We start from the raw sequence: 24,063 nt of genomic DNA, 5'->3' as shown, positions 1-24,063 counted from the left end.
CTTGCAAACCACACATTGGTGGAAAGCCCAGGGCTAGTTTGCCACCGGTTGGTCCTCTTCTGCAGGGGATCTGACGGGCTATGAAATGGGGAAACGGAAGATTGCCCAACGCAATGATAGTGGTCCGGCTTCATCAGAGGTGGACTGGCCTATAGGGAACTCTGGAGATTTCCCGGTGGGCCTCTGCGCCCTGGGCCTCTTTTGTGTGGTATTTCCAATTTTCTCATAGGAAAAGCATTGGGCTTGCTGAAAATGTGTCATATGGGGCCACTTTTCAAATTATTTCCAGGGCATCTTTTGGTCCCCAGTAATTATTTCCAGGGCCTCTTTTAGTTCCCAGTCCACCCCTGGGCTTCATTCAAAGCCTTGCCTCCATCACATGTGTAGTGCACAAATGTCCCCCTTAAAGAAGAAGTTGTGCTGTTCGAAATCCGGTTATGCTGCATTGCATTACTTTCTGATTTGACTCGGTTTTTAATTACTTTTCTGGTAAATATTTTTCACCTGTCCTCGAAAAGGTAAACCCACAGAGCAGGTACTATGATTATAATGTGTGAGGGGCCGCAATTGTTTGATGGACCTGCTGCAGCACGTTGTGGATCACACGTTTATAGCATGGATCATTTAATATTTATTGAGGCTGATACAATGACTAACACTGAGTTGGCACATGCCCTCCTACCTGGGAAGGGACGGGCAAGCAGCAGACAGAGCTGTAGTGGTATTAAGCTTAGGAGAGCTTCACCCGGTCACACAGCAGAATAGCAGACAGCCCCCACGCATTCTGGATGGTGGGAGCTCCTCTTGCTTCTTGGGTGCCATTGACAAAGCTTCTATTAAGTAGTGAACTTTGAGAGCCACTTCGACATATGTTATAGGAAATAACAATGCCACATAATTGTGACAACTATGGCACCTGGCGTGCTTCATTGGTACGTCTAGAACCACGAGATGGGTTTCTCACTATTGTTCTTTGATCAGTCGCAATTCTTCCAAACATCTTTCACGAGAATACCCGAGAATCCAAAAGGTTTGAATGAACTTAATGACTGGCCTGTAATTTGGCACAAGATTCCACTTTCAAGGTCTTTATCGATTGAAAGATCACTGTGTTGTAACCCCTGAGGCACCATACACATATCTCAGTCATGCAAGACCGTCATTCCCATGGTTGCCATCAGCAGGTCACACTGATTTCACAATAACAATCTAGTAAAGGGTGTAGTTGGGTAACAGGTTTGCATCATCAGTGTGCAGGACATGTCTGTGCATTAGACAGTATAGTACAAATGGAGCCGACTGTCTTCTTTGTTTCATGCAAAGCAGAGTCTGGTGCTTTACTTTCTGTTTGTGCTGCCTATTGTTAGTTCCTTGTCAGGTCCCTATCACCGATACTTTGAATTTGCTTATCTAAACTGGTGGCGTGGTCAATGTGTAGGTTACATCTTGTTCGCTTGTTTGATGGGGTGATCATTAGTACACCTTCCTTCTGAGTCCTCTCTGGCTCCTAGCTCAGGGTGGGATGTCTTCAGCTGATCATTTTCTATTAATGGCAAGCAATTTCAAAACCTCTCCTTTGCTCTTCCAGAGTACACCTGGATTCACACTGGTCCCATCTCTGATAGATCTAGTTTTAGAATATTCTTTGTAGTCCCTCTTACGTACCACTGTGTTTGGGTTTCAGAACAAAGATGTATTCTCTCGATTTGTATTGCTCAGAATGCAAACTTGAACCATCCCTTTGTTATCAGTTCAGACCTCAAATGTGTTCCATTGATTAACCTCACAAGGTTCGAGGACTAAGTCATTGCCACCCATATTGGGGTTTGCGATCTCCATATTGGATGCACACTCCTTCGGAACGCAAATCCACGCACTGAGTTATCTGACTGGCCTAATTGGGCAAAGAAATGTACCATGAATAAAAGGATTCCAAAAAAGACACATTTTGTCAAGAATATGGCTTCATTGCGTATACTCCCGAGCACAGTCGCTGCAGAATTTTCTGGGTGGTTGCGATTTTATTATAGAGCAGCGTGGACCTCTAAAAATCATGTGACTCACAGAAATCTGGGGCTGCCTTTTGACTTCTGAAACCCATGGTATTTTGGAGCCGCAAAGAAAGTGTCCAATAGATCTGAACTACATGTGTTTTAATCATGTTTGTTGGCATCAGCACTTCCAATCAGATGTCTTTTGGTTGAGAATGATTTCTCCTTTTATGAGCATCGAGTACGCTATCTGTACTTATATACTCCACTACTTACCTTCTCTGTCTAAATTAACATCTTTATGACCCAGAAACCAAGGTACAAATAGTATTGTGTCTATTTTTATTATGAGCTCCATCCATGCTTAAAAAAGTAAAATATCTGTATAGCACCAGTGAGCTTTGTGCTAGCAATGTATTTGTTTCTATTGCTAGTTTGGATTCAGTGTGTGTTCTGTTTTTAATACAGGTCAATGTGGGTTCCCTGTATGTGCTAGACATAGAAAAAAAAACGATTAGAATTTGCAGCATGGATCAGCTCAAGAACCTGTTGCAATGCTCGTGCAGATAGGGCTTGGCATAGCAGTGGGCCATGATTCAAGCACGTGATGGCAGGGAGCCCTTCTTTGCAGGCTTTTTCTGCTAAACAGATAGGTGGTTCAACGAGTTTGGAATCACCTAAACCCAGGGTGATCCCTATTTTGTCCAAACTAGTTTGAGAAGAACTAGTTTACAGAACGACCCTAGTTGTATGCTATGAACCTATAATTTAGATAATGATAAACTGTACAATTAGTGTTTCCCCCCATTGTTAAGTCACTACTTAAACATTGGGGTAACGTTGTGTGGACCTGATTTACAAAACGTTTTCCAATGGGATTGTAAATAAGGCTCTTTCAGTCATACATTGTTTTTCCAAGATAAGGGGAGAGTAACAATGTGGTTAGGGTTGCCATTCATAATATAGGTCTTTCATGATGTTTTATAAGAAAAGGAAGATGGCTTACAGTTAAGGTTAAAGATTTGTAGCGCAATACAAGTTATGTGAACCTTTTCACTGTCTTTAGAATGTGAAAACAGTCCAGTTTACGATGGAAATCATGCAGGTTCTGGCATTGAAAGGTTTACATTACACTGATATATTGTGATACCTTGTGTTGTTTTCATTTCTTGTGCATATACATGTGAATGCAAATATGCATTGTCCCATATAGTGAATTTGGAAAAGACATTAAAGTGAAAGATAGGCTTAGAAGGCGCCATGTCTCATATTTTTATTATGAAGTGATTTTCGTGAGTGCTATTGTTTCATTCCAAATTTACGGCGGGAAAATCGCCTGCCCTAATCTACTCACCAAACCTTTCCTGCACGTATAGAGTTCAACACACGGCATCAAACCTACTGTCTCAATGCTTAAGCACTCCTAATGGGATTACCCTCAGAAACTCCTTGACTTTTACACCTCTTGCCCACCCCACCCTGCGCCATTCCACCCACAACTCCCCCTTGCACAATGCAAACGGCCTATTCTCTGTGTATATGTGTATAGAAACATATGGCCAACTGTGAGTGGAAGTGGTGCTGCATTTCAGTTAAAATTCAAGTGGGGACTTTTTAGAACGTCAACCCTAAAATCTGGGAGTCATTATTGTTTTCAAATTCTTGCATGGAATGCATGATCCAGAGATATCATAAATAATGTCCATATGTTTTCAACATGTTGCAATCCATAGGCGCCTTTTACTTACTATTTCATAATTTTCTATTGGATTTGTGTGTCCTTAAACAGGTAAAACATGCCAATCTGAAGCAATGGGTGGGACGTTTCAATGAGGCACCCATCCACACCTGTTTGGAAAGCACTTAGCCTAGCTAGAACACAGTGTACACAGCAGCAACTCGCATTTATTTGACTGCCTCAGTAAAGACTGGTTCCTAAAGTTGTCAGATACTTTGTGACACAAGCCTCAGTTCTCTCACTCTCTAACTCATAAACTCACTCACTCATACTGCTGCCTGTATTAGAACAAGTATTTTGAGCAACACTTTGACTCTGAGAATGCATGGCTGGGCAAGCATTAAGCAGGCTAGGCATGTGTCGACGGTGGAAAATGGAAAGTGGCCCAAGGACAGATGAATGTTTTACTTTGTGTATTGTGATTAGTTTGCAACCAATTTAAACAAATGATGTTGACAGGAATGCTAGAGTTTTTAGGACAATCTTCTACACCGAGGGACACGGGTTGGTGAAGAGTTGGAGGTAGAAATCGCAGTTACGATAGACTGCACATCTCCAGTCCAGTCCCCATCCTCCTCAAACATAGAATGTGTGTTTTGAAAATGTCAACGGCTTTCAATTGTGCAAAACCTAGGGGGGTGCCAAGCACTGCATGCTGGTGGACTCTTTTGTGTGAGGTCTGGTGTAGCGGCGTTCTGCAAAATAATGCATGTGTCCACCGGTTGTGTTAAGGCTATGAAGATATTTGGAAGCATGTGTAAATTAATGCATGAACTCCTTTCTCGGCTGGATTGCGGCATGTATGCACTGCTTGATTTTTGTAGAAGAACTGTTTCTCTCTTTATCTACTGATGGATGTGCAGTTCTGTTTGCACTACACAGTTTTGTGGTTGAAATGCTTGATGGAGTAGCAGTTGTTTTTTGTTTCTTTGGTGGTATTGTTGGGAGATCTTTTACAAGTTCCGTTTGCATTAATTTTCTTTTTAAAACTTCATCTTTTTGAGGAAGGGGGTACATATCTAGATGGAGTGAATAGAGTGCATGTAGTCTGTTCTACTCTAGGATGCTAGGAATGGCAGCCTTGACTTTGTTTGCATCAAAATTGACTAGAAATAGTCCTTCCAGTGTAGGTAGATGTAGAAGTGCTACATAACCCATACCTTCTTTAAAGACTCTGCTGCCAATGTCAATCAATGCTTGATCTAGGGTTAGACTATGAATAGTGACAGCATATGCAAGAGACAGAGAGAATTGTTCTCTGTGTATATAAATGTGTTTGAAAAGAAGGAATTGTGCTGTTGAGCACCCTATTCCTTTGATTTCTGCAAGTTTGTCAAAGTGGATGTTTTATAGGTTGAATGTTGTTGTCATGTGGATATGTCTGGATTTTAAGAACATCTGTTTGTTGGTTAATAGTTACATTTTTCTGGGGTCTCCCCTATGATTTCAAGGCTTGCAAATGCTATTGTCCGCCCGCAGACTACCGTGCTATCCGCAGACTCCAAAGCTGCCACATTGCGGGGAGTAGAGTCTAAGGGACTTGTATCAGAGTAAAGGTGCACTAGCAAAAACCTATGAAATTCACTGAAAAAACTTTGTTAAAGGAACATTATGGTTAAGTTGCACTAATAAAAACCTATACAAGTCAATGAAAACATGTTGTTAAAGCGACATTATGGTTACAAGTAAAACCCAAAAACCTCAGAAATTCACCGGTTATGGTAAACTTACCAACCATAACTCACGCCACCACCATGGACTACTAAAACTAACACCCATGACATCAAAGATGGCATCACAAATGTCAGTGATGACATCACTGATGACATCACATATCTGGGCCACTTGTTTCTGTTCACTGACATATCTAGGCCAGGTGGTTTTGTTCACTCACAGTCAGAATATTAAAATTTCAAAGGTGCTATATATGTAGATGTTAACATTTTTATATGCTCTTAAAGTACTTTTCTTAGGGTTTGGTCTCAGCTCATGTTGCACATACATGGGACAATAAGCAGGCGTCAAACACACAATTCATTTGTGTACATGAAGATGAGCTTTAATGTTATTAACATTTTCTGGTAATGCTGTTTCTTTCTTTGTTACATTAGTTTCCCTTCCCTGTATATGCCTTAGATATGCATGCATTGTGGGTCTTCATATGTAGTATTTGTAGTAGCACAAGTGTGTAGTAAGTGTTGAATCATTAGCTAGTTATTACTTGTTTAACATTACTCAAAACTCTAATAACATAGGATTCATTATTTTACTATCCAAAATTACAAGATTATAAATATTGTACTTCTATGGTGCATGCTGCAGTCATTGCCTATGTTTATGCATAATTAGGTTCCAGCATTAACAACAACACTCCAATATAACATTTTGTTTAGATGAGTACATTCTTTAATAGATTAAGTAGTTCTTGCTAGGTCTCCCGATCACCCCTAAAATCTTGTTACCAACATTATAAACACAGCCCCTTGTAGGAACTTTTCATCAAAATTAATTTCATATGTGAAGTCATCAGTGATGTCATCAATAACATTTGTGATGTCATCTTTTGTGTCCTGGGTGTTAGTCTTAGCTGTGCACGGTGGTGGTGCGAGTTGTGGTTGCTTATCTTACCATAACTGGTGAATTCCTGAAATTTTTCGGTTTTACTTGTAACCATAATGTCCCCTTAACAAAGTATTTTCATTGAATTTTATAGGTTTTTATTAGGGCAACTTAACCATAACGTCCCTTTAACAAAGTTATTTTCAAAATGCAGAAGCATATAATATGTCGTCACCTGAAAAGATATGAAAGGAGTAACACAAATGAAGCTGCTCAAATGATAATGCCACACTCGTTTTAATGTACAATACCGCTGAGATATGTGTTGCTGTATTTGGGATAAGGGTCGTGGGAGAAGACTCAGTTACCTATATTATCACACCAAAGGCTGAACATAGCTCAGTAATAGTGCACAGTGCTCCGTAGAACTCATACTCATATCCACAAACTGGTCATTATGTTTATCAGTTATGGACCATCCCTTAAAGGCATTCAAAGATGAAGCCTCTCATCAACAAATTGAAATATTCTACTTCCCTCTTATGTCTTAAAGGCTCCATGTGCTTCCCACAGCTAGGTCCGCGCTCAATGAAAATGATAATAAAGAGCATCAGCGTGACTCTGTGCTACCTTGGAGCTGCAAACTCCACAATAAGGTTTGTGATGCTTCTCTACATGGATATCGGTGGAAGTGTTCAGACCCTGCTTAGATGCACACCATGCACTGTCAACTGTCTGATGCTATATGTTTCTTATTATTGGCAACACCTTCACCAAGCATCCTTTAATGCCACCACAACATGAAAAAGAGGGTCATTTATATGCTGCTTGCATCATATTGTTAGAAATGATGTAAAAGTCGCAGGCTCAAAGGTAGACGTGTCTCACAGCTAGTAGAAATATGTGTTTTACATTTACATAGGCTTTGCATACCTACTTTGCATTGCAGTTTTTTTTTAAACAAATAGGAGGTTGTGTCCGGTCAACCTCAGTGGCATGTACTGCAATAGGAATTCTGTGACAATTTTGCAGTGTCTGGTCGCACTACATTATTGCACAGGTCTCAAATTCAAGAGACACATCCTTTCCAAGTTTTCTGCATGAAATAGAATGACTCTGAATGGGCATTGGTTACATAGCAGTTTTCCTGAAAACTGGGAGTGGTTGGGGCTCTCCAGGACTGGGCATCTGCATTAATTTTATTTTCCTATAAAGATGCACTTATGATAGTGTGCTACAACATCTGTACACAACCACAATAACAACTGATGTTAAACATTAGGTCCAAAATTAACTAATGGAGTTTTATTGCATTATACCCGGAGAATATATTGTAGGTGGCAATTCTGACATTTTTATTGTCCACTTGTTTAATGGGCAGCTTCGTGGGTGTGATGAAGCACAAAGCATTTTTACAACACATTTTTTATGTTATACTGGGGGAAATTTATAAAGCACAACATCCGCCATGTACACAGCCTCTTTGTGCTGACTGCTGCCATGCAAGGCAAAACCAGGATAATTTGACTAGCCAATGAGTGCAAGAAGTTTAAAAATCAATCAAGTTTGTGTGAATTTGTATGGACTTGATCATTGATCATTTTCTTTTCACTAAAAGTTACATTTCAAGTAAACATTTTCTGTCTAATTTCAATTCTCCTTTTCATTAATTCAATTTTTAGGACGTAGAATGTTAGCTGATTATTTACATTAATCTGTAATTATACATTTGAGTCTAGTCATAGTAGAGAAAGGGAATAGAGTCTGGTAGGTGAAACAATAGATTCCAGGGCTTGAAAACAGAGGGCGAGAGGGTGGCTGAGAGGTAGACATGCTAAGGCTCCCAAAAATGGTAACTAGTTACACTTTGGAAACCCACGTTGCATTTATGAATGGAGTAGACCTTTGATGTTTTCCTTTGTCCTTGGTGACTAGTCACAGAGCAAGAGAACTCCATCTAAAAGCTCATTTTTTTTAGCACTGAAATACAGCTCTTTGGCAAGTAAGGTTCTTGTTTTACCCAAAGGGTCCGAGTATCCAGGAAATGTTCAAAGACACATTTATAAAGAAGAAACCTCTGACTGTGCGATGAGAAGCTCCTAGGCCTTGTGGTGTAAAAAGACAGCCCAGAGCGACAGAGATGGAGAGGCCATGCTAGGCCCCATTGTGAGAGTGAAGCTGGCTAAGTGGGGAGTTCCATTGAAATCTAAAAGCCAGTACAAAACAGTGATTTCAACATAAGGCCCAGTGAATGAGCAAGAATGGGCCTCCCTCCATTTTGGTAGAATGTACAAGCACTCAGATGAAGAAAAGTGTGACTCAGAATTGTAATATTATTAACATTGTCCAGTGGATTCCAAAAAGACATGTGTGCTGCAGATGCTGACTTTGTGTAAAGGCACATGTGACAGATTTAAGGCTGCAAAAGTGCACATGGAAGTATATAAATACATTTGAAATACTGTGTATTTGGCATCTAAAAAAGAGGAATGATGCCTTACATTTAAGAAACAAAGTCGAATGACTGATTGCGATTTAGGGAATAAAGAGACTTAATTTCAGCACAAAAAATGCATCATTCATAGGGAAAGGCCTATTTAGTTTGTGTAAAAGTGAACACTGGTTTCTTATGTAACTATGGCCTATCCGTGTGTCTAATATCCACAAGGAACTTATTTCTGTTCAAACATTATGTAAAGAAAGAGTTTATTTCTTGCCAGCAGGTCCTGGTGCATTATTGAAAGTAAAATGTGCACAGTTGGTAAATCTAATATGCTAGCCTTTCTGAATTGTGAACTGCATCTTGTTTTTCTCTCTGAGCTGATACTTCCAATCCAAGGCCTTTGGGGCTGGGTTTATCAAGGAAACATGCTCGGAGCTTCAGTTAAAAATATAAGAAATGTTGCAAGAGAGATTGGAACCAAGGTGACACAGATAACATGACCAGCAGAAATGTCCTTCAAGGTCAGGTCCCCCATAAATTGTGCATTACCTTTGAGCAAAAACCTTTCGAAGCTCAGGAGGGGAGGGCAGAATCACATGGGCTGAAAAGCCAGATGTCTCAGTCATGTGGTTTGGAGAAAATTAAACTGCTTTGGTTTGATCCAAAGTGAAACTAGGGGCACCTATTATTCAGTGCCTTTGATTAACATTGGACTCCTTTTTCCCTAATAAAAAGAACATTGTGTGTCCCAGAGAGCCCAGCCCAAATTCATATTAAAGGGTGTAAAGAGCCAGTTGGGACCATGTACAAAACAAATTACTTTGATGACCATAACTTAAGTTATGATCAAAATTATGATACCGGCATCTTCATCAGTATGAGGAACTAGAAAATTGGTGAAGTGTAGACGGTGAAATTAATGTTGGAAGTATGTAGTGTCAGAGTTGTAACTATTATGGCTCAGGCACAAGTGCAAAAATGATAACTCCACCCAGGAAGGGCATGCCAAAATAAAATTAGTATTTTCTGACTTGCCATAAAGTGTATAATTTGAAAATAAATAGATTTATGTAGTTATCTGAAAAATTAGCATAGCTGCCACGTTGTTAGATTTTCAGAACCCAAAAAGGTAAAACCCACCTGTCATTTTTGCATGATGTATTTTTTTTCCTCCTTCAGCTTCCATAGCCCATGCCTCCCAACTTCTGGTTCTATCAGCAGCCAGTGGGGGTCTTGGTGGGAGGTGAAGGGAGAGTGCTGGCCAATCCTTACCGTGGGAATTATGATAATGTAGGATGATAATGTAGGATTATCATCAGCCCTATAAGAGGTCAACTGTGCATCAGAATATGGCTTTTTTACTTTTTTCCTGGAGGTAGCCTGCTGTCAGACTCTTGCGAGGAACAACTAGCAGAGAGTCCTCAATCCCTGCATTGCACACAGGGACAGGGAAATCTAGAAGCTAGTTGGGGCCCCATTAGAGGAGCAAGATGAAGTCTGGGTGCAGGAGAAAATCCTTGACCGAAGCCCTTGACCAGATCTGTGCTGTCCTCAGAGGAGCCCTGCTGTTTATCCCTGATCAAGGCCTCCTGTGTAAGTAGATTAATCCAAAAGACATCGATTGTGTGCGGAGCTACCTGACTTTATCCCTTTCCATTAGTGGGGTGGGGGGGCGAAACTGCATAGGCCCTGGGCACATTGTATTAAAACAAATTAAAATTAATGAATTGTGTTGGGAACAGCCCGTCTTAATCCTTTCCATTAAATTGTGGGGAGGGGGGAAACTATGTAGATCCTTATAACATTGAATTGTTGTTAAATCAATTAATTCCCATATAGAAGAACACAGGATGAGTGTTGTTAGAGTTTGAAACTAACAAAGTTCATACCCAGTGTTTTAGAGCCGATATAGACACTAAAGACGTGTGACTGTCCTTCTGAAACCCGTGACTCCTGCCCAGAAGGGGGAGTCCTAAATCCCAAAACAAGTAATCCTAAAACACTGCCATTAAAGTGAATGTAAAGTGTGCAAAACTAAATTTCCCATTTATTTATGTGCATCCCCAAACCGGAATCCCCCAAAGCACTACATGTCCTTTGAAAGTGTGTTAAAAAACGATTTGCTCATTTGAGTTCCTTTTCCAAACCTTGCTTTTCAAATAGAAGTCCAAAAATGATTTTCCCAATCAGTTTTTTCCCCAACCTTGCCATTCAAATAAAAGCCTAAAAAAAAGATGTCCTCATTTGAGTTGCTTTTCCAAAAATGATCTTTCCCAAAATAAAGCCGAAACGATATTTCCATTGTATTGTGAATGTTTTCCATTGGTTAATTTTCAATTAAATCTGATGTAAATAGTGACTGCCAACTTCAAAATGGTACCTGTGTGTTATAGTATCTTTCAGTTCATTAGAAATTGCTTTGGGGGCGCGTACCCTTGCTTGGGGGGGAAAGGAACTCCCTGAGTTGAGTGTGACCACCTAATATAATGAAACATCCTCTAAGGGGTGCAGTCTACCAATGTCCTTAATTCTACAAACTAGTGGTAAAGAGGCTAAATTAATGAACTCAAAATGAGCTTTGCCCTTCCTGGAAAAACATAGCAAGTGGCAATACATTAAGAAACGTTTAATGCAGCTACGTTCCTCCCATCTCTAGGAAATATTGCTGTTCTCATTTGTGTATGTCAAAAGTGGACTTTTTCTTATAAATCATGCAGTATCATGTGAGTTGCAGTCATGTAAAAGTAGGCTTCTGTTCATCCATTTCTAGGGTCCTCCAAGCAGTGCTCAAGTAAGAGTAATAGTAGACCTGTGCCTTTCTGGTAGTTTTCGCATAGCAAGGGAGAAGAACTATCTCGGTAGACAAAGTCAACATGAAGTTAGGAATGGATGCACTGAGCAATCTCCAAAACCTCATTTTCACCAAATGTCTTAACCTAAGCACCTATGGGTTGGGGGTGGCCCACTGCCCGCCAGATTGCTGCCTAACTATCCAGCTCCGAGCCCTGTGTCAACTCACTTTAAATAAACTGTTTGTACACAGCAAGTTGTCTTACCTGAATGCCAGGAATCCACCCTGGAGGCCCCTGTGAGCCACGCTGTCACGGAGATGCCCGTTCTGCATCCGGGAGATGGATAGGAGGGCCAGATGGAGTGGGCTCTGGTGGGCTCTGTGAGGCGGCGGCCGCAGGTTGAAACGTTGCGCCCAGTGAATATCACTGGTACCGTGGGTGCCACAGGCAGGTGAGGCCAGTGGGCTGAGAGCTTGGCGGCAAAGCCGTCCTGGAGTTGCCGAGCACCAGTCTGGGGTTTGCCTTCCTTAGGCCTACACAGTGACTGGGAGCCTTGGCTGGATACAAGGCTGCTGCGCACATGGCATCCCTCTTTAGTGTGAATGTACAACGGGCGGTTGTTGTGCAGGTGGACATCTTGGAAGGTTTGGTCTGACACATATAACAATAGCCCAACAGGCTTTTTCGTCTACACTGGTTATTACATTTGTGGTGCGTATCTACCAGCACTGTATGCCAGGAGTGTGGGCAGAGGACTAACTAACAAGGAAGTCTTCCACTGGATATCAAATAGGAAACTGTCATTATGTCTTTCAAGAAGGCCCTAAAATTTGAGGCTAATAAGAAATTGCCACCTAGCACACCTCACACTGCATCATCTGCCTATGGAGCTGCACACAATCATGGCGGAACCGGTATCTATACATAAAATGGTGTCCTCAATCGATAGGCAAACCCAGGATGTCCAGGACGAGATTAAATCCATGAGGAAGGACATGTGGGCCTTCCCGGGATGCATGGAACAAGCAGAGGAGAGGACTTCCTCATTGGAGGACAGATTGGAAGGGCTTCAGCACATTCAGGGTAAGGATGGTGAATTGGAAGGAGAGGTTACGTAACTCCAAGACAGGAACCGCAGAAACAATATTAGGGTTTTTAGGTTACCTGAAAGAGCGGAGGGTGTATACACTAACCAGTGAATGAATAAATGGCTACCCTAGGCACTCCAGCTCAATTTCCAGTGTGTGCACAGTAGCAAACAATAGAGCCAAGAAGCTCAGACCCTTAATAGCATGCCTACTCTGACACAACCATGTGGTCCAGATTCTTGAGGCAGTGAGGAAAAAGCCTGACAAGCTGATCTTTGAGGGTCATCAATTGTACATAGCCCAGGACTTTTCAAAATGCACAGTGAACACAAGGAAACCGTTCCTTGCAATACAAACAGAGCTATGCCGTAGAGGGCTGCAAAATGGCCTCTCAGCCCCTGCTAGAATGGTGATCACCATCAAACTAGGGGCCTCTACACTCTTTCATGATGCACAAGACTTTTGGCGATACCTAGAGGCGATATTGGACAGTTCCATGGAAAGTGCTCCTTCTCTCTACAGTGACCACTGCACAGGTACTGCATCAACAACTACAGCAGTGCGATGCTCAGGTCTGCAGCTGGAGCTGGAGCTTAGGTTTTCTCATTAACGATATAGGTCTATAATTCGTCACATCCTGACTATCTTTCCCTGGCTTAGGCTATCTCTCCAAAGAATGTTCTTCTAGGCCCCTCATCCGCACTGTAGCATAAAAACAGCATCCGTAGTCTGGGTTCTAACACCTCCCTAAACATGTAATGCAAATCTATTGGTATGCCATGCAGCCCTGGAGCCTTACCCTTCCCCAGCTTGCAGATGGCTTCCATAAGCAGAAGCAATCTCATCCGCCTCCTTGATGTTGATGTCTAAGCTCATGCTACAAAAATTGTTAACCATCAAGAAACAAACTTTTCTAACCATATATTAATTGTTCTCCACTATGTTAAGGATCGTGAAAATTGTAATCTTGGAGATCAGTCTTCGTTACTTACTCGTCTTTTCATTTGCTGTGCCACATAGCAAACTATGCATACAAAATATTGTTTTGTCGAGCCCTGTTTCTGTACTGAACAAGGACATTTGCTAAACCTTGCCACACAGCTTGCCATTATGCCTCATGGGGTGTATTTTGTGTTATGGCATGTAAGTTTGAGCTGATCGGCTGCTTGCTCACCACAGCATGTGAGGTTCATTTGGCATTTGGAGGTTTACTGAGATTTTGCAAACTCAACATATATTGGGATTGTGCAAAATGGGAGTAGGGTAGATTTGTCAAAATTGGGATATACTAGCGGATGCTATGCTGGGAATATACTGCTGGAATTCTATATTTGGGAATGCATTAGAAATATGTTGGTTACTTGAGTTACTGGTATTTATAAAACTGGGAATATGATAGAGGTGTCATATTGGATGTTTACTGGGATTGAAAAAACTGACAACAAATTGGGGATGTGCAAAAAGGGAGTTGACCATAATTGTCAAACTGTCAAACGGGGAATATACTGAGGTTGTGCATCCTGCAATTGTCAAACTGTCCCTGAGAAATCCCATTTGCCTATGTGTTTCCAAGTTGTTAACTTTTCTTTGGTTGCACTGTGCACACATTTTGGACTCCACTGGAAGTCTGAGGCCTATAAACTACTGGCCTCAGCTTGCTCTGCTTCTGTAACCTTACCATCCCAAAGGCACTGCACAATGGCCCCTGAAGCCTGATGCATGTTATGTGACATTTGAATAGATTCATACATAGCAAGTCAGCGCCGCATGAGAAATAAGTGATTTATTACTTGCTAACTGTGCACGGTCCCCAAAAGCATCTCCTCTCTTATTTTACACGCGGCTCGGCATCGTACCAGCTAGCGTATATGTAAACAAATCACTATTATTATATAACAACAAGTTCAAGGAAAACAATATATTAGTTGTCACTTAACTTCGGGATCAGGAATCAGATTAGCCTCTACAACATGACTATTCTTTCATGGTACAATGTTCCTAATGAGATGTTCCTAATTAGCACACTATGCACTCTAAGGCCATTGCGTCTTGTCCCACGAAGCTTTATATATTGGGCATGAGCATTCAAACTCATGTTTTGTAAGGAACCGATGTTGCATAGTTATCGCTACTAATAGACTAGTAACTTTTTACTAGAAATATGTCCATTAATCGTTACCATTTTTAAACAGGTGGGATTTATCCCATGAACTTCACTATCTAATCTGAAATCTGATCTATAACTTTCATCATATCGGTAAGCATTTTTCCTTATCCTAAGGACATTCCGTCTGCCTCATCGAGACTGCTATTGAAAAACAAGCTTAACCTATACATACACAAAAAATTAACATTCTTGTTTCCTTTTTTCTTTCTTTTTTGATGCTCTCTCCTTTGTCCCAATTAATCCTCCCCCTGTCCCCTCCCCTGGATCTCTGTGTTCTATCACTTGTAATATCTCTCTTTGTACCGTTGGTAATTATGTATGACCCTAATTGTTTTCACTAACTGCATTCTGTCTATTATTTTTTGTGATTATTTACTATGTTTGTGTAAAATCTGCTTAGACCTGATTGATGAAGACGAAGGATTTGCCAAAACACGTGTTTCATATAGGGCACCCACCTCTATTTGAATACACTTTACAAAATGTCAACAAATCTGAGTGTGTACTTGTCATTTACCTTTGTGGCGCTCAACCTCAAACGGAGTTAGGGTCTCTCTGAGCCCCAAAAACCTTTCTGCATTTACCGGAGTAGGGGGGTTCTCACTCCATTACTCCACTGATCAGCAGCCATGTTTTCTTTAGTGCAGGACACAAATGGTTGATATCCCACAAAACCCCCAATTCACTGTGTTAATGTAGAATTATTTTAATGTTGTCAAAGTAGGAGTATCCAGGGATTGTCAAATTGCTAATATTTTACGGTTGGAAAAACAGGGTTTTGAAGGGAACCTGAGAATCGTGCAAACTTTTAGTATATTATGGTTGTCAACCTGGAAATGTACTGGAATTATAAAAAGTTTCATTGTGCACAGCCTGGCAATCCCACAATCTCCTGTCACTGTGAAGATTAGGGGTCTACCGGGATCAGTAATGGCCCAAAATGTCACCCACATAATTTCTGACGGCCAAAATTCTGACTTTCTTTTTAACGCCACATATTATCTGCGGCAGGGGTATGTGATATTATAGTAATATGGGTGGTTGTGGGAGGTCTCCACCCCCATATATATGTGGTGTAAAGGGGGTTAAAAAAGTAAAAACATGTAAAAGTCAACGTTTTCGACTGTGGGAATTATGGGGGTCGCAGTGATCACATAGATCCCTGAGATCATTTAATGGAGAGAGTACTGAAATGTTCAACCTGCAGGTATCCTGTGCTTGTGTGAACTGAAAGTATTTTGTAGTATCCAAACTGGGAGAATCCTAGGGTTAGATTGCTGGCAAAAGACTCTATAGTTTGGGCTCTTATTGTTGGCAGACATGAGGGGTTGTGCTTGCCTCCTAACCACTATGGAGCTATTGGTGTCAAACGGAGGATTGGCATGTGGAATTTAAATATTTCACACATTTGTCGTGGTGTCTCTTTGACATGTTCAGAGTAAGTGGACATCAGTTACATTCTCTACAAAAGAACAGGTTGTCATGGTATAGCAGGTGCAAGCATGTGACCCATTCCCAATACATTCACAAGTGAAGCTGATAATTGTAGTCTATAAGCCTGATTAGTTGAAGGGCAAACGTGCATGTGAATCCAAGTTAGCACAGCAATGTCCTTTTGTACCACCTGGCATAGTGTATAGGTTTGCATCACCTCCTGTCATCAGCTGAAACTCTGCGGCCCGTTCTTTAGTGACAACGGATATTGAAAGCTGCCTCTGGGTCGCATTCAGATCCTGCGGCTTGTGTAGAATCTGGTTGCTCAAACGCTGGGACATGTTTTCCACTTAGAACATATCAACCGCTTTTGCACTGGCTACTGATAGTTGGCCAGTTGTAGTACAAGATGCTTATTGTGAACAAACACAACCTGAGGTCCTTAGATGGATGCACTTCAGCGCGCCAAGAGTGTGTTATCCGATTCCGCTGCCGCACCTTTCCGAATGTTTTGAATGCTCTACCCCCTACAGTAGAACTCCCCTCTTTCCAACATACTGTAACACTTATATTCTGCCATCCTTTTTCTTGTTTTTTGTGATTAGTACAATATTTGTGTGTTCAGCTATTTAAGTGTGCTCTGTTTTTTTAAAATTTTACACTTTAAAAAAAAACACGGCATGAAACTGCCATTTCTTTCTCAGACCTCTTCTAATGCTTTGTCGGTGGTGGAGTAGAGATCCCGCTGTGTGTTTACTAGGGTAGGTTCTGTCCAGCTCTGTGTAATCATCTGTGTACCTTCTGCATTACACAGGGTCTGCTACGCCTCTTTGCTTTCTGCATGGCTGGCGTGAACACTGAGTTAAAAGGCAATTTTGTACTAAGTCCACAAGCACAGGCCCAGCTGTATTTCCTGCACTTAATAAACTCCTGTCTATGCCTGGGTACTTGTGATCTTCAATTACTCTCCCCCTGGTCTTTTACATGCTTTTTATTTGCACAGTCATTTCACAGTCCGGTTGCTCTTTTCGGTTGTTGAGCCAGCAAACTTCAATAACAAGTTTGCTGTTGGAAACATTGCCAGGGGCAACTCCCTAGGGCATGGGCCCTTTGACAGCTTCCAAAGGCCCTCCTCTCAAAAATTTACAATTATAGCTACATTTGTTTCACTGTTTGTGTGTCATTCTAGCTGTTGCTCCGGTGTGAATCCAGGAACCATGCTATTTAACTCGCTCTTCTGTGGGGCATTTTTTCAACAGTGCCCTTCCGATATGCGAGCAGCGTTTGCACCGACCAAATGGTACAAAATATAGGGGCCGATTTATGGATTATTTTTTTTGCACGGTTCAAAGTGACTTTGCACTGCTGAAAAGTGACTTTGCACTGCCGACACAAACCTGATTCATGGAACTCTGCAAACTGTATTTTTACAGTGCAAAGTCAGTGCATAGTCAATTTTGCAGTTCAAAACTCCATGAATCGGGCCCATTGTCTTTTTCACTGATAGAACAGTGCAAATGTCATGGAAAAACATCCATGCACCGGTGCATAATTGGCAGCCACTTTTCCAATTTTTCCTGGCACTGGTGCACTTCATGCAATCTGATTTAAAGTTTTCCTAGTGGAGTTTTTCTAGCTTATTGAATTGAAATCTCCAGGGCACTTCTACCAAAAGGATTTCCAGGTTGCTAAAACAGTAGCTACACAGTGTTGCATAACTGTCCAAGTAGGGAGAGGTGACTTAGTCATCATGACTAAGTGGCCAAAGTAACTTGTCCTTCTCACGCACTGACATCCGGCATCAGTCGAAGGAGGACTGTAAGCATAATCACAAAATTGCATCCAAATTATAATTTTGAAAATATGTATTACTGTGCAAGATTAGGTATGAGGAGTGGTCTGCTACCTCGAGGCTCTACATTTGCACGGAGACACATTAACCTAGTTCCTCATCTTGAAAGGAGCGGCATGGTACAACAAAATGGCCGCCTGCCCACGCCTATACAGACTCAAAAAGCAATATTTGCTGCAATCATTTTGATGTATTTGCTTAACATAAAAGCCAATAGCGACTAAGCCACCAGAAAAGATTCAGACATGTTTTCATCGTAAAGCACAAAGAGAAGCACAATGACAACTAGTGATGGTTTAAAACAGTTATGCAGCAAATTGAAAAGGTTTGCAGAATATAGCATCTATTGCCATATAATAAAGATGTTATTGTTGAATCATAAACTTTGGCACTAACTATGGACAGAATTCTGCTGTGACCAGAATTCTAGAATGGAAATATCGATCCCCTTTTCACAACTGACCCCATTTGTAACTTATTATACATAATATATGAGAGACTCTCAATCTACCTCCACCCACTCTACTCTTAAAAAATGCGTGGGTGCTTAGTTCTTAGGTAATGCAATCATATTGCACCTATTGGATAACAGTTTTAATTAATAATGAATTGTGTTTATGACTCCATTTCGGTCACATATTTTGCCCTATTGTAATACTTAAAATAACAAATTGTACTATTACAACTACCCATTTCTAAACCGCGCAAGCCTTAAAATGTTCAGACATGTCCTGTGGGAACATAAACATCCCTCGGAGTGTGCAGCAACCCTATGACCTAAATAGCATGCGTTCATTCAAGGTCAACATGTCACTCCTTGTTTGAAACCCAAATGATGCTCATTGCCTGTGAAAATTTCATCGGTCATGGTTTATGCGTCATCAGTGTAATTGACCTGGACTGTCCCTTAATGGAGTGACTTTGCAGTACTGTAGAGAGATAGGTGAACAACATTTGACTTGATCACAGACACTGGGAAGTAGTCCTTGCCATTGTTTTCATAGGGGATTGCCCCCTCTGTTAATCCTGTTAGGTCTCCACTCCCACACATCCCATCAATACCTGTCCCAATGACTATGAGCAGCTTTTCATTACATCATATCCCAGACTGCTTTACCATTACACGAAGGGACAAACAATAACCAAATGCAAATCAGGCATATTCCTACTAAAAAGGGGGTAATCCAGCACAAACTGCTAAGGCAGATCCATTCAACATGAGACCAAAAAGCAACCTTATTACTCTCGAAACTGTCAACAAAGGTATTGGTTAAGATTACTTTATAACCCAGCCATCACATTTTGGGTTTAAGCTTCTCCAAGGTGGAAAGGTGAGGCAGCGGAAGACAGGAATGAGTCAGTGAGTGGAAGAGTTCACAGTCTTTCTCGAGGTTTAATGATTTTAAACTGGGTTGATCATTGGGACCAAATAAGCTCTGGACTAGGAGATAAACATGAGTTAGTGATCCCGCACGAGCCTATACTGTGCTATCTGAATGGCTCGTGCACGTGTTTTGTTAGCGGCTTTTTCAATTTCTTCATTGAAGGATTTTTTTTGGCCATCCTTATCCTATCTCTATATATTTTATCCTTTTGTTTTCAGTTGTTTTTGTTTTCCTCCCTTTTTTCCCCTTGCCACTTCCTTTCCAGGGTCCTTTTCTCTCTTTTCAGAGTTGCCAACTCAGCGAGAGTTATTATTTTTCCTCACAAGCCGAGTCTTCAGCGGAGCCTTGCGCTCTACCATATCTGCAATACACGTAGTGTATTTTTCTAGGAGTGTAGTGCAGTTATCTTGTTCCTGAAAGGATAGCCTGATTTTCTCAAGGCATCCCTGAATTTGTTCTTTACCCAAATTCTTAAAGTTCCTGCTGCTCAGTTGAACATGAGGATTCTGTTGCTATTGTCACAAGAGGTGGTGGGCAGGTGGCATGAGTATTTGTCACATGAGCTGCAGAGGAACTAAACAAAACACTGCATGAGGTATTACTGAGCTGAGCAGAACGTTTTGCCATATGCTACGTTCAGGCGGAGACTCACACAATTGATATCAGGGCTGCTCATAAGCCAAGAGGATCTCTTGCCACATGGAGCATAAACAGTGCAGCCCAGAATTGAGATGCTGAGAAGCAGAGAGCAACACTTAGCAGAAGAGGGGTTGAAGAGGTGAGAAGAATACAGGACACAGGAAGTGAAGACAGTCAATTGGCAGAACAAGTGTTAAAGAGTCTTGAGTATCACTTACCACATGCACTAAATAAAGAACCCGACGAATACCTTTGAGGTAAAGGTCTTAAGACGTCTTAACGATCACTTGAATTATGAGTTGCCTAGAAGGCTTGAAAAAAACACCTAAAACCTGCGGACTATATGGCCTATCAAAGAATATGTATCTTCACTTGAAGTGGGACAACTCAACCTCTCCAAAATGTATCCCAGCTGTCAAAGTTGGAAATAGAGTTCCTTTCGAAGAACCTAAGAAGAAAAAGGATCCAGAAGCATTGTGTAGGTAATTCTGTGATAAGCACAAGGTATATTACATTATGACATGGATTAATCCCATTAGAACATTCCTATAGTAACATGAAATTCAAAAAGTGGTTATAAAGACATGGAAAGAGGAACAAATCAGCAAATTGGAGTGGTGGGACTAAACAGTAAACAGAAGGATTTCTTTTGCTAAAAATAGTGGAGTACCAAAATCCAAGATATATATATAATAATAGTGTAGGGTTCAGCTCTGTGAAACGCTCCACTATATTCCAGAGAAGATATAGTGATTATTATGATTACTCTGTGGGAGTGTAGAAAATGCAGATGCTGCTTGTGAACATGTGATACACAGAAAGGTGCTGCATAGAAGAGAGACAGAATTTCACAAATACAAAGGGCCCAAAAAAAAATAGAACATCCAGAGATTAGCATGGTGTCTAAAAGAAGAAAAGGTTAGGCAGATTGGTCTTCTGATTAAGCTCCATCTTGTTCCACCAACAACGTGTACATGTCCATGTCTAAATAGGTATTTTCCAGGTCTTCCTACAATGTTATGTCATGTTATATACACATGTAAAACGCGAACATACACCAGCTAGGGCATCACGACACTAAAGGCATGACTGCAAAAAGGAAGCAGAATGGGGCAAGGAGCAAACAATCAAGCAGAGAACAAGAATGTTTTGACAGCATGCCTAAATGGCAAATGCTCATGGATGCTGCAGAGAGAGTGGGGTAGAGAATTCTACAGCAGAGCCGCGGAGATGGAGAAGAACGACCACCCACGCGGGAGCGCCTATCCCAAGGATAGAAATGGGAGGCGCAGTGGGAGAGTGGAGTGGCTGCTGGGGGACATAACAGATTACTTTATTCTGCAGGTACTCAGGGCCAGTTGATCCCTTGCAATATAGTTGTTTATACCAACCACATATATGGTATAGAAATATAATGCAAATAATGCTAGCAGGAAGCATCCATTCTCTAGATACAACTACAACTTTACAGATTACGATGTTAGCCCAGGCTTCAGTTTTCTTTTAAGTATGCGAGAAAGTCATATCCTCCAGCCTTTTAATGTATATTATCTCTTAGGCTGCAAGTATGGGGACATTAGTGTTTCCCAGTGCAAATTAGGGCACATAAACACACAGACACACACCCACACACAAATATTTTGCAAAAAACGTTAATTAAGAGAATGTCAAAATAAGCTACATAAAAAAATGAAATATGGTGGGTGTGGTTAGTCAAACAATCTTAACTCAGTCATACACATACTTGCTGATGTGGCTCTGAACTGGAGGTAAACTTCGAGTGATGGCTACTAGGTATTTTGTTTTTGTGTACTGTTTAGTTATGTTCACTGTATTATTGACATAGCAATTTGAGGCCCTTGGGCATAAGCGCTTTATAAATAAATAAATAAATAAATAAATAAATAAATAAATAAAATATGTGGCTTTGTCGCATGTGTGACTTGGCTCAAAGGAATATTGGAATATTGCACCCACTCTGGACCTCTGCCTAAAACGCAATCTCATACTCTCTCTTGACACTGGGCTGCATTTTAATTTCTCTGCACTTTGTATTGTTATAGTGAGTTCTGAGGGATAAAAGGACTGTAGTGAGAGGCATACCTCTATTTGGGACAAGAAATAGGCTCGGACAACCAAGAAAAAGTGGCCCACCCATCGCTTCAAAAAAGTGGCCCACCCCTCGCCTCACGACCCTTGACCTCTGATGAGATCACCAGAGTTATTGTCATTTGACTGCACCCGAAAGTGACATCTCAGGAAACGATGAAACACGACCTTTCACCCCTTGACAAAACAGGAAGTGGCATCAAATAGGATTGTTCCTACGTACACTATGAAAAATATGGTTATGATTTCACTAAAACTCTTTTTTTATAGAACATAGAACAAATATGCATACAATATCACCCATCCTGTGTTGGTACTGCTTCATCTACCTCAGAAGGAAGAAAGGCTGAAATGGCCTGGCTGGGATTTGAGCCTGCAACCTGCAATTGACACACACATTGCAGCAGCGAGCGCTCAACCCACTGAGCTATCATTTCGACTATAGTAAAAACGGGCAATTATTCTGTAGTGGATACTGTTAAACTGGTAACTGAGATTATAACAGCAGACCAGTTAAGTTCATCTGCAGGCCTGGTGCAAAGTTGGCCGAATGTCAAGCCTGCGTGCATCTACTTTCAGGCTTCAGAGGTTGGTAAAATAGGGGAAGCAGCGCACTCACAGGACATCTCATACTCTGAGCACTCGTTACCTCAGAGTGTATGAGGTAACGAGTGCTCAGAGTATGCAAACAAACATCCTGAACAGCATGCCAGGGAGATGGGAAAGATAGACACATTACAACAAAGCATTCATTGTGGCACAATGAAGTCAATGGCCACTTGATGTGCTATGGTCAAATATATCTACACTGTACAGAAGCTTCTAGGCACAAGGATTTTGTCAAGTGACCGATGACACTGAGATGGAATGTCTTGTGATGACCACAGAGAAATCGGCAGAAAGAATATGCGCTAACTGCAACTTGCAAAAAGCAAAATACATAAGGCCCAATTCATGGAATTATTTGCGTGGAAAATAGGGTACTTGTGTGCCAAACGGCAGAAAAAAACATGCTTTCAGAAAGAATCGTTTTTTTTTTCAAAATCATTTTTTTCTCCGCACTTTGTAATGTCATAGTGAGTTCTGAGGGATGAAAGGACTGTGGTGAGAGGCAGAAACCGGCCCCCAGGGACTACACATGATTTCGGCCGATGAGCCAATCACACCCAGTCATGAATAAATATATATATATATATATATATATATATATATATTTATATATTCTTGCTTCTACCTGTTAGGTAGATGGTTCGAGCTGCACTCTCCACAATAACTTTAACAACCAGTCACCATTGCAAGAAGTTGAAATCCAAACCGTTGTTTTTCATTCCAAACTGTTCCTTTATTCATTTCACAGGGAAAAAGTCACGTTAAAAATTCATGGAAATCCGTTCCAAAATTGGAAAAAAGAAACATAAAGACCAAAATGTCCAGGTCCTCCCAAGTGCACCACTCCTCATGAGGAGGCGTTTACGAGTTTCGCGGCCAACTCGCCGCTTGCTCACAACAATTAACCTCGTTGTTACAGAGCCGTTTTAAAACGTGAGAAAAACAGGCAAGCAGGGGGAGGGGGAGGAGCACAAATTGTAGCAATCATAGTAGGACTAGTTTCGCCTTTCCCAAACTTTACCTCTTTGACATGGCCATCTTGGAACGGTAAATTTTGCCATGCAATCTTAGGTATTGCCAGTCATACTTTGTAATCTGCTACATTTTGTGCTTTTCCTTCACAGTGCATTAAATAGCAATGATTTCTGTTTCCTCCCATCCTACTATTACGGTGTGACATACCCAATTTCAGTTAGTAGCTAGTGCCCACGTGTTACAATTTCTCTGTTTTTTGATGTGATTATACTCAGACTTATT

General features: G+C 41.1%; 1 protein-coding gene across 3 annotated transcripts in view; it reads left to right on the top strand.

Annotated features, from left to right (window-relative positions):
• Positions 1-24,063, top strand: part of ST18 (ST18 C2H2C-type zinc finger transcription factor) — a 683,846-nt gene that overhangs the window by 322,926 nt on the left and 336,857 nt on the right. The window lies entirely within an intron of this gene.

This window comes from Ambystoma mexicanum, chromosome 5q (assembly GCF_040938575.1).
Source record: "Ambystoma mexicanum isolate Mex_15411 chromosome 5q, UKY_AmexF1_1, whole genome shotgun sequence".
Classification (NCBI taxonomy): Eukaryota; Metazoa; Chordata; class Amphibia; order Caudata; family Ambystomatidae; genus Ambystoma; species Ambystoma mexicanum.
Note: the sequence above shows the minus strand (reverse complement) of the source record. Positions and strands in the feature narration are given on the sequence as shown.